Here is a 12,169-nt window from a genome sequence, read left to right as displayed (position 1 = left end):
GATGTCAATAGGGCTGTGAGAGGTGAAATGGTTGTTCTAGGTATTTCTATGGTCAAAAGAGAGAGCTTGGAATGACATGACCCCAGAATTCCTTTGTTCAGGAGCGCATAAAGGTCACCAGTATTGGCTTCTGAAAAGCATTCGTTTATAGACGTCTTATATCTCCGGCTTTGATTTTATTTGATAAATGTGATAATATCATCGTAAAGTATGTTTTTTTTCATATAGTTTTATTAGATTATTGAAATTTTTTGGGAGTTTAGGCGTGTTGCGTTCCTTGCGTTTGGTGACGAAGGAAAGCTTAGCGCCACTTGGCTAGTTTTGCTTGCTCATCTCGAGAGGGAAAAATGCCATTCTAAACCAAACAACGATTGTTCTTGGATAAAGACGCCTTGTACAACATTCTGATGGAAGATCATCAAAAGTAGGACCCATTTATGATGTTATTTCATATATCTGTCGAACATGTTACTATTAGTTTGCGCCCAGATTTTGGGCGATCTCTCGCTATAACGTAAGCTACATGTCGTACTGAAGTTTATGTTTAGAATTCTAACACGGCGATTGCATAAGAACTAGTGTATCTATCATTTCCTATACAACATGTATTTTTTAGTAAAGTTTATGAATAGTTATTTGGTCAGAATAGGTGAGTGTCAGAACAATATACGGAGATTCTGAAATAATTGCTACATGGTCACATTGTATAACCACGGATTTCAGCTCTAAATATGCACATTTTCGAACAAACCATATATGTATTGTGTAATAGGATGTTATAGGACTGTCATCTGATGAAGTTTATGAAGGTTAGTGAAAAAATTTATATCTTTTGCTGGTTTATTCGCCATCGCTAACGTTGAATTGAATGAATGGGTTGTGTGTAGGCTATTGTAGTAAGCTAATATAATGCTATATTGTGTTTTCGCTGTAAAACACTTAAAGAATCGGAAATATTGGCTGGATTCACAAGATGTTTGTCTTCATTTGCTGTACACCATGTATTTTCATAATGTTTATGATGTATTTAGGTATTTCAATTTGGTCTCTAATTGTTCTAGCTGCTTCGGTGCTATTTCCGATTGTAGCTGCAATGTAAAACTATGATTTATACCTCAAATATGCACATTTTTCGAACAAAACATAGATTTATTGTATAACATGTTATAGACTGTCATCTGATGAAGTTGTTTCTTGTTAGTTTGGTTGGTTCTTGGTTAGTTTGGTTGGTTTTGTGCATGCTACCTGTGCTGTGAAAAATGTCTGTGCTTTTTTTGTATTTGGTGTGAGCTAACATAAATATACGTGGTGATTTTAAAAATCAGACATGTTGGCTGGATTCACAAGATGTTTATCTTTCATTTGCTGTATGGACTCGTTAATGTGTGAAAGTTAAATATTTCTAAAAAATATCTTTTGAATTTTGCGCCCTGCACTTGGACGGGCTGTTGTCATAAGTGTACCGACACCGGCCTGCAGCCATAACAGGTTAATAAATAGTTGTTTCCCCTCATCAAACTACACACAATACCCCATAATGACAAAGCAAAAACTGTTTTCTAAATTTAAAAATGTATAATTCTTTTCAAACTGAAATATCACACTCTGTAGCAGGTGTTCATCAAGGATCTCTCTGTACTTTCTCCGTTCATCTTTCCCTCGATCCTGACTAGTCTCCCAGTCTCTGCCGCTGAAAAACATCCCCACAGCATGATGCTGCCACCACCATGCTTCACCGTAGGGATGGTGCCAGGTTTCCTCAGACGTGACGCTTGGCATTCAGACCAAGAGTTCAATCTTGGTTCATCAGACCAGAGAATCTTGTTTCTCATGGTCTGAGAGTCCTTTAGGTGCCTTTTGGCAAACCCAGTGGGCTGTCATGTGCCTTTTACTGAGGAGTGGCTTCCATCTGGCCACTCTACGTAAAGGCCTGATTGGTGGAGTGTCACGAGTGGTCATCTCCACCCTGCTACCACGAAAAGACGTCCCACCCTGCTACCATACAGCGGGTAAACACATATATTTCCTGTGACTGTGCTCCAAAACCTAACGCCTACCGGCCCACCACTCCACCCTGGGCTTGAACAGCTTTTATGACCAGGTCTACCTATACAAAGGCAACAGTGCCCACCTTTATGACCAGGTCCACCTCTACACAGGCAGCAGTGCCCACCTTTATGACCAGGTCCACCTCTACAAGGCAGCAGAGCCCACCTTTATGACCAGGTCCACCTCTACAAGGCAGCAGGGCCACCTTTACGACCAGGTCCACCTCTACAAGGCAGGAGTGCCCACCTTTATGACCAGGTCCACCTCTACAAGGCAGCAGTGCCCACCTTTATGACCAGGTCCACCTCTACAAGGCAGCAGGGCCCACCTTTACGACCAGGTCCACCTCTACAAGGCAGCAGAGCCCACCTTTATGACCAGGTCCACCTCTACAAGGCAGCAGTGCCCACCTTTATGACCAGGTCCACCTCTACAAGGCAGCAGAGCCCACCTTATGACCAGGTCACCTTACAAGGCAGCAGTGCCCACCTTTATGACCAGTCCACCTCTACAAGGCAGCAGGGCCCACCTTTATGACCAGGTCCACCTCTACCACAAGGCAGCAGAGCACCTTTATGACCAGGTCCACTCTACAAGGCAGAGAGCCACCTTTATGACCAGGTCCACCTCTACAAGGCAGCAGAGCCCACCTTTACGACCAGGTCCACCTCTCAAAGGCAGAGCCCCTTTATGACCAGGTCACCTCTACAAGGCAGCAGGCCCACCTTTATGACCAGGTCCACCTCTACAAAGGCAGCAGAGCCCACCTTTATGACCAGGTCCACCTCTACAAGGCAGCAGAGCCCACCTTTATGACCAGTTCCCTCTACAGGCGCAGAGCCCACCTTATGACAGGTCACCTCTACAAGGCAGCAGAGCCCACCTATGACAGGTCACTCTACAAGCAGAGGCCCACTTTAGACCAGGTCCACCTCTACAAGGCAGCAGTGCCCACCTTTATGACCAGGTCCACCTCTACAAGGCAGCAGAGCCCACCTTTATGACCAGGTCCACCTCTACAAGGCAGCAGAGCCCACCTTCGCCAGGACCTTAAAGGACATCGCCTCAACATGAAAGTCAGACATACGCTCGAGGCAAAACAGTCCAACCTCCATCTTACACTAACCAAGCCATTGGCATGTACCAGATGCTCAGCAGGCTCTGCTCACACTTACTGGCCTGAGGCCAAACCACACGACCAAACATTGGACACTTTATGGAACACAAAGCCTTCACTCTCTCATCCTGGAATATCCAAGGCCTGAGGTCATCTGCCTTTGGCCTAAAGAGCAGGAATCTGCAGTGCCCACCTTTATGACCAGGTCCACCTCTACAAGGCAGCAGAGCCCACCTTTATGACCAGGTCCACCTCTACAAGGCAGCAGAGCCCACCTTCGCCAGGACCTTAAAGGACATCGCCTCAACATGAAAGTCAGACATACGCTCGAGGCAAACAGTCCAACCTCCASTCTTACACTAACCAAGCCATTGGCATGTACCAGATGCTCAGCAGGCTCTGCTCACACTTACTGGCCTGAGGCCAAACCACACGACCAACAACATTGGACACTTTATGGAACACAAAGCCTTCACTCTCTCATCCTGGAATATCCAAGGCCTGAGGTCATCTGCCTTTGGCCTAAAGAGCAGKAAYCTGGACTTCATCAAAGAAATCGGTAATACAGACATTGTCATCCTACAAGAAACCGGGTATAGAGGAGACGGTCCATCTAAACTGGGTTAAAGAGAGCTGGTAGTCCCATCCACCAAACTACCAGGTGTGAAACAGGGAAGAGACTCGGGGGGTTTGGTAAAGAGCAGACCTAATTCACTCTACTCAATTAGTTAAAAACAGGAACATTTTGCATTTGGCTAGAAATTCTAAAGGAAATGATCTCAACAGAGAAAAATGTCCTCTGTGTGTTACCTATATCCCCCCACTAGAATACAGGTCCTCCTAGAAGGAGAGATCAATCGATTCCAGGTCATGTATTAGTCTGTTCTAACCCTTTCATACTTCAACTATTTGCACATTGTTGAAACACTGTACATAGCATTTTAAATGTCTATATTATTTTACAATTTTTGTAAGTGTAAAGTTTACTGATTATTTCCCTTGTTTATTTTCCTTTATTGTCCACTCCATTTGCTTTGGCAATGTAAACATATGTTTCCCATGCAAATAAAGCCTTTTGAATTGAAGAGAAACAGATAAGCAGATGCAGAGAGAAGAGAAACAGAGAGATAAAGATAGAGAGATAGAGAAAGAAAGAAAAAGTGGGAGATAAAGGGAGATAGAGATACAAAGAGAGAGATAGAGAAAGATTTTTTAAAAATTACAGAGATAGAGAGAGATAGAAAGATAGAGATAAAGAGATAAAGTAAAAGAGATAGAGAAAGATGGAGATGAAATGAGATAAAGAAATAAATAAAGATAGAGAGAGTGATAAAGAGTGAGAGATAAAAAAGAGAGAGATAAAGATAGATAGTGAGATAAAGAAAGATAAGAGAGATAGAGATACACAGAGAAAGAAAGATAGAGATAAAGAGAGATTATTTAACCAGGCAAGTCAATTAAGAACAAATTCATATTTACAATGACGGCCTAACCCGGCCAACGCTGGGCCAATTGTGCTCCGCCCTATGGGACTCCCAATCACGGCCGGATGTGATGCAGCCTGGATTCGAACCAGGGACTGTAGTGACGCCTCTGCGCCACTCGAGAGCAAGACAAAGAGAGAGACATAAAAAGAGAGAGATAACGAGAGAAAGATAAGAGATGAAGAGAGAGATAAAGAGAGAAATAAAGAGATAGAAAATGAATAAATAATACGAGTAGGGAGAGAGTGAATACACATCCCTTCTTCCTCCTGAAGGCCTACCTCTAAGTCTAACAAGGAGAAATGTTCTCTGAGTCATTTATGTCAGGAGGACCTCGGTTTGTTTGCACACACACACACACACACACACACACACACACACACACACACACACACACACACACACACACACACACACACACACACACACACACACCCCCCTTGCTACATGCACACAGGTTATTCACGGTGGCATGGATTCTCAGTCTCTCTTATTCTCCCTCCCTCTCTCACAGCCTGGTGAGCTGGGAGCACTCAGTTTCTGTGTGTGTGTGTGTGTGTGTGTGTGTGTGTGTGTGTGTGTGTGTGTGTGTGTGTGCGCAGTGGGTCTTCTACTGCTGCTGCACATAAACCCTCAGGAAGATATTACTGCTGCAACCATTTCCACCACACTGCTACTTAGTTAGTTAGATATGGTTAGTTGGCTAGTTAGTTAGTTAGTTAGTTAGTTAGTTAGCGATGGGGAAAAAATATATACAGTTAAATATCACAATATTATTTTGGGGCGATATCAATATTTGACTCAAAGTATCAATTTGTAAAAAAATATATAAATATTTATAAATATATATAAATAAATGTACACAGAGCATACAAAACATTAGGAACACCTTCTCGTTCCATGACATAGACTGACCAGGTGAATGCAGGTGAAAGGTATGATTGCTTAATGATGTCACAAAAGATTGAAGTGCCTTTGAACGGGGTATGGTAGTAGGTGGATCACATGACACCTTGTAGAGTCCACGCCCTGACGAATTGAGGCTGTTCTGAGGGCAAAGGGGCGGGTGCAACTCAATATTAGGAAGGTGTGCCGAATGTGTGGGATACTCAAGTGTTATATATATATATATATATATACATAAAAGTATGTGGACCCTTCAGATGAGTTCATTTGGTTACTTCAGCCCCACCCGTTGCTGACAGGTGTATACAATCGAGCACAGAGCCATGCAATCTCCATAGACAAACATTGGCAGGAGAATGGTCTTATGAAGAGCTCAGTGACTTTCATTTTTTTTTCGTGGTATCCAATTGGTAGTTACAGTCTTGTCTCGTCGCTGCAACCCCCCGTACGGACTCGGGAGAGGTGAAGGTCCAGAGCCGTGCGTCCTCCGAAACACGACCCAACCAAGCCGCACTGCTTCTTGACACAATGCCCACTTAACCCAGAAGCCAGCCCCACCAATGTGTCGGGGGAAACACCGTGCACCTGGCGACCTGGTCAGCATGAACTGCGCCTGGCCCGCCACAGGAGTCGCTCGAAGGCGATGTGAAAAGGACATCCCTGCCGGCCAAACCGTCCCCTAACCCGGACGACGCTGGGCCAATTGTGCGCCGCCCCATGGGTCTCCCGGTCGCGGCCGGCTGGCGTCCGAGGAGCTCAGTGACTTTCAACGTGACACCGTCATAGGATGCCACCTTTCCAACAAGTCACTTCGGATACAGAAGGTGTAAACAGTACAATGAAATGGTTACTTGCATAGTGGAGTCTTTTGTTTAGACATTTAGCTAGCTAGCTAAACAAGAAACCATAAATTAGTCCCAACTCATACTAACATGCAGGAATCTTCAGTTAGCGAAAGCTAACCAACTAGGTTGAATGTTAGCTAACCTCTCCTGTGAAGTCGTGACGTGTGACATACGCCTAGCTTCTTGAAACGAGTCACAAATATTTGTGGGAAAAAAGTTAATCTTTGAAGAATCCCTGTGCACTACAGTAGCTTCTTGAGATGGATGAAACTCATAAGCTGTAGTCACCTTATACGACATCTTCAACAGAAAGACCGTAAACCTTAAGGGGAACTCATAACTGCCACTAAGTACTGCTGTATCTAACGAACACTTTCCTTTGTTACAAGAAGTCCACACACAGACACACACAAGTACCAAACATAGAACTGCAGAGCCATTGTAGAACTTTACACCGTGAAGGACAAGATATATAATTTATTTCACACGGCTAAGGCTTTTAAATGTTTTCCTGAAAGAGCATGGCGCCCAACCGGGCTGCCTGATAGGCTCTGACAGATGTTAGTGCTGCTGGGTAAATGTCACCACATCTCACTGAAATCACTTCCTGAATGTTCATTTACTGAACATGTTGTAACAATTGACTGACTTGAACTTAAGATGGGGAAGAAGATCAGAGACATAGAGGGTAATTGTAACATACAGTTGAGTATCATACTCACTCAGCATTGCAGTAAGAACCACAACTGTTAGAAGAGTTTCCAGCCGTCAAAATATACTCTCTCACAATTCTCTGCATTGTAATTAAAAGCAGACTCGTACATTTCCTCAGCGAAAAAAAGTTTACTGAGCAAATGTCAAATTGGCTTTTTACCAAATTACCGTACGACAGACCACCTATTCACTCTGCACACCCTAATTGACAAACAAACAAATCAAAACAAAAGCAAAGTCTTCCCATGCTTTGTTGATTTCAAAAAAGCTTGGCTCAATTTGGCTTGAGGKCCTGCTATACAAATTGATGGAAAGCGGTGTTGGGGGGAAAACATATAACATTATAAAATCCATACAAACAACAAGTGAGCGGTTAAAATTGTCAAAAAAAACACACACATTTCTATCCACAGGGYCGTGGGGTGAGACAGGGATGCAGCTTAAGCCCCACCCTCTTCAACATATATATCACGAATTGGCGMGGGCACTAGAACAGTCTGCAGCACCCGGCCTCACYCCACTAGTCAAATGTTTGCTGATGATCTGGTGCTTTTGTCCCCAACCAAGGAGGGCCTGGGGCCCTGACAGACCTGGGGCCCTGACAGACCTGGGGCCCTGACAGACCTGGGGCCCTGACAGACCTGGGGCCCTGACACTGACAGACCTGTGGCCCTGACAGACCTGGGGCCCTGACAGTAAATCTCAGTCAGACAAAAATAATGGCGTTCCAAAAAAGGTCCAGTCGCCAGGACCACAAATACAAATTCCATCTAGACACCGTTGCCCGAGAGCACACAAAAAACGATACATACCTCGGACTGAACATCAGCGCTAAAGGTAACTTCCACAAAGCTGTGAACGATCTGAGAGACGAGGCAAGAAGGGCCTTCTATGCCATCAAAAGGAACATAATATTTTACATGCCAATTAGGATCTGGCTAAAATACTTGAATCAGTTACAGAACTCAATGCTCTTTATGGTTGTGAGGTCTGGGGTCCGCTCACCAACCAAGAATTCACAAAATGGGAAAAACACCAAAACACGCTGAGAACAACCAGGTACTATATTCAATTTACACCAGGCTGAGAACAACCAGGTACTATAATCAATTTACACCAGGCTGAGAACAACCAGGTACTATAATTAATTTACACCAGGCTGAGAACAACCAGGTACTAAATATCAGCTGAGAACAACCAGGTACTAAATACCAGCTGATAACGACCAGGTACTATATATCAGCTGAGAACGACCAGGTACTGTATATCAGCTGAGAACGACCAGGTACTATATATCAGCTGAGAACAACCAGATACTATATATCAGCTGAGAACAACCAGGTACTATATATCAGCTGAGAACAACCAGGTACTATATATCAGCTGAGAACAACCAGGTACTATATATCNACACACACACACACACACACACACACACACACACACACCATCTCATTATCTCATTTAAGACCATACCCTGGGGGGTGAACCTAACTGCATTCTGGTGTGTCAAGGTCAAAACAAGTGTATTGATAGTATCAAATACTATGTGAGTAGGGGAGAGCCGGGACAAAGGTAACACTGGGCGAAAGTAACACAGCCATTTTCTCAGATAAGACAAGGGCTGGAATGACATGTTGTTGAGCTCCCTGCAACAACAAAAAAACAGCCCATCCGACCATGTTTCTCCGAGTTATTAACAAAAAGTGGTTTTGAGTGATGTAAGTTATTAAAAAACGGACCCTGTTTGGTTGTAGAGCTTTGTTTAGTAGTTTAAGGTTCCAAACATCATGTGTCAACCCATCTAGTGTCTAAATAACAGGCTTCAAGTGTCATGCTAGCTAGAGGTTAAATAAAGGTAAATAAAGAAAAAATTAAAATAAAAAATAAATAAAGGTTAAACAACAAAAAATATGTAAAACAAAATGTCATGCTAGCTAGTCAAGGATCATGCTAGCTAGTCAAGTGTCATGCTAGCTAGTCAAGTGTCATGCTAGCTAGTCAAGTGTCATGCTAGCTAGTCAAGTGTCATGCTAGCTAGTCAAGTGTCATGCTAATTAGTCAAGTGTCATGCTAGCTAGTCAAGTGTCATGCTAGCTAGTCAAGTGTCATGCTAGCTAGTCAAGTGTCATGCTAATTAGTCAAGTATCATGCTAGCTAGTCAAGTGTCATGCTAGCTAGTCTTTGGTGTTAGCCTGGGAGAAGGTACAGGAGAGACGGGTGGGACGAAAGTAACACAATATCAACTGATCAATATTGTAAGGCAAAGTATTGTGGGAAGCATCTGCCTCGGGTGCCAAAGGTTGCATGTTCAAATACAACGATAGAAAGTTACATTTTTGTTTAAAGGCTATCCCAAACCTTATCCCTTATCTTAACCATACAGAGTTAATGCCTAACCTTAAGATTTCAGAGTCAATACCTAAACTAAAACCTAAACTTAAATAGTTGGGAGTTAATGTCTAAACTTAAACCTAACCTTAAGATTTCAGAGTCAATACCTAAACTAAAACCTAAACTTAAATAATTTGGAGTTAATGTCTAAACTAAAACCTAAACTTAAATAATTTGGAGTTAATGCCTAAACTGAAACCTAAACTTAAAATAATTTGGAGTTAATGCCTAAACTTAAACCTAAACTTAAATAATTTGGAGTTAATGCCTAAACTTAAACCTAAACTTAAATAATTTGGAGTTAATGCCTAAACTTAAACCTAAACTTAAATCATTTGACATTTGAAAGAACTTTGAAAGTTGATGTTTGAGAAACATGGATGAACGTCTAATTCTGACGTGAGACTGTGAGAGCTAGTTGCATAAAAGTCTCTGTAGCTCCATTGATCTCTGAGTGATTAGGGGGGAAAAACTAAAAGTGTTATTTTCGTCCCGGTTCTCCCCTAGTACCCAACCCACTTGTACACCGTTAACATCAATATACACAATTCCATGTGTGTATTATTGATCTTACACAGTATGTCTGTGTACGTTGTTCAACCATTATTTATCAAAACACAACTTTAAACGAGATGATATTTGACCAACTACTTCTTTCTACTTCTGCTCTTCCTCAACAGATGTGAACTCCTTCCAGCAAACGTCCAAATGGATCGATGACGTCAGAACGGAGAGAGGAAGTGATGTCATTATCATGCTAGTTGGCAACAAAACAGACTTGGGAGACAAGAGGTAAAGAAGTGTTATATTCAGTCATGATTTCTGGCTGCGGCCTAAATGTGCGTCACAAATGTGCACCCTAGGGCCTGGTCAACAGTAGTGCACTATAAAGGGAATAAGGCTCTGGTCTAAAGTAGTGCACTATATAGGGAATAGGGCTCTGGTCTATAGTAGTGCACTATATAGGGAATAGGGCTCTGGTCTAAAGTAGTGCACTATATAGGGAATAGGGCTCTGGTCTAAAGTAGTGCACTATACAGGGAATAGGGCTCTGGTCTAAAGTAGTGCACTATATAGGGAATAGGGGGCCATTAGGGACACACTGTTTCAAAGCACTGCTCCTGGACTACATTACTTCCTTTTACTGGCCCGATTTCCATGGTTACGTCTGGTGCAGCGGTCCGTGTCCAATGTCTCTCTTCGAAAGGTCTTTGGGGTCTTTGGGGATCCAATCAAAACACAAGTTAGTTGCGACACTGTCAGTCTGTCTCTGCTCTACTTCAGAGTGACCTGGTGCCTCGTCACGCCTGAGCATGTTCCAACTGAGAGAGAGGGGGAGAGAGGGAGGGAGGGAGGGAGGGACTCCACGTAGAAAGATATATGAGACAGATTAAGACAGTAGCCTACCAAAGTAGAAAAATATATTGAGACAGATTACAGACAGTAGCCTACAGTATAAGACAATATAATTGAGACAGATTACAGACAGTAGCCTACAAGTAGAAAAATAGTATTGAGACAGATTAAGACAATAGCTACACAGTAGAAAAATATATTGAGACAGATTAACCGACAGTAGCGTAGCATAGTAGAAAATAAGAAATCAGTTGATTGAACATGAATGTATTTCGATATTGTTGAAATAGGCTTATAGTCTACTGTTTATGTCATTTCGGGTTTTGAAGCATCTTAACAACTGCCATGTCAAACACCAATTAACACACTGACATGTCAACACACCAGCTTAAAACTGCACCATGTCCAACACTTACAGCCTTAACACACTGCATCATGTAAATGCACACAGTCTTAACACATCCACATGTCAAACACACAGCCTTACACACTGCACCATGTCAACACCACCTTAACACACTGACCATGTCAACACACAGCCTAACACCTGCACCAATGTCAACACACCAGCTTAAACACTGCACCATGTAAACACCAGCCTTAACACATGCACATGTTAAACACACCAGTCTAACACACTGTACATGTCTACACACCAGCTTAAACACCTGCACATGTACACCAGCTTACACACTCACCTGTCAAAACCAGCCTTAACACACTGGCACCATGTCAAAACCAGCTTACACACTGCACCATGTCAACACACGTCTTAACACACTGTACATGTAAACACACTAGTGCTTAACACACTGACCATGTCAACACACACCTTACACATCCATTCCAACCCAGCCTTAAACACCTGCACCATGTCACACACAGCCGCGCTTAACACACTGCACACACCCTGTCAACACACTAGTCATTAAACACTGCACCATGTCAACAACTAGTTTAACACACTCACCATGTCAACACACAGCTTACTGACTACCAGTGTTTGTTTACTGACTCCCCGGTGTTTACTGACTACCCGGTGTTTACTGACTACCCCGGTGTTTACTGATACCCCGGTGTTTACTGACCCGTGTTACTGACTACCCCGGTGTTTACTGACTACCCCTGGGTTTACGGTTTCTTACTCTCACCTGTTATTTTCATGGTTATCTCTGTTATATTTTTTCTGGCTCTCTCTCTTCTCTCCTCTCTTTCTTATTTGTTTTAGTCATTCTTTAACTATTTACTCTTGTTCTATCTTTTTTGTTCTCTCTTCCTCTATCCTCTCTTCTTTCTGGGCGTCA

The sequence above is a fragment of the Salvelinus sp. IW2-2015 genome, unplaced genomic scaffold, assembly GCF_002910315.2.
Source record: "Salvelinus sp. IW2-2015 unplaced genomic scaffold, ASM291031v2 Un_scaffold2555, whole genome shotgun sequence".
Lineage (NCBI taxonomy): Eukaryota > Metazoa > Chordata > Actinopteri > Salmoniformes > Salmonidae > Salvelinus > Salvelinus sp. IW2-2015.
Note: the sequence above shows the minus strand (reverse complement) of the source record.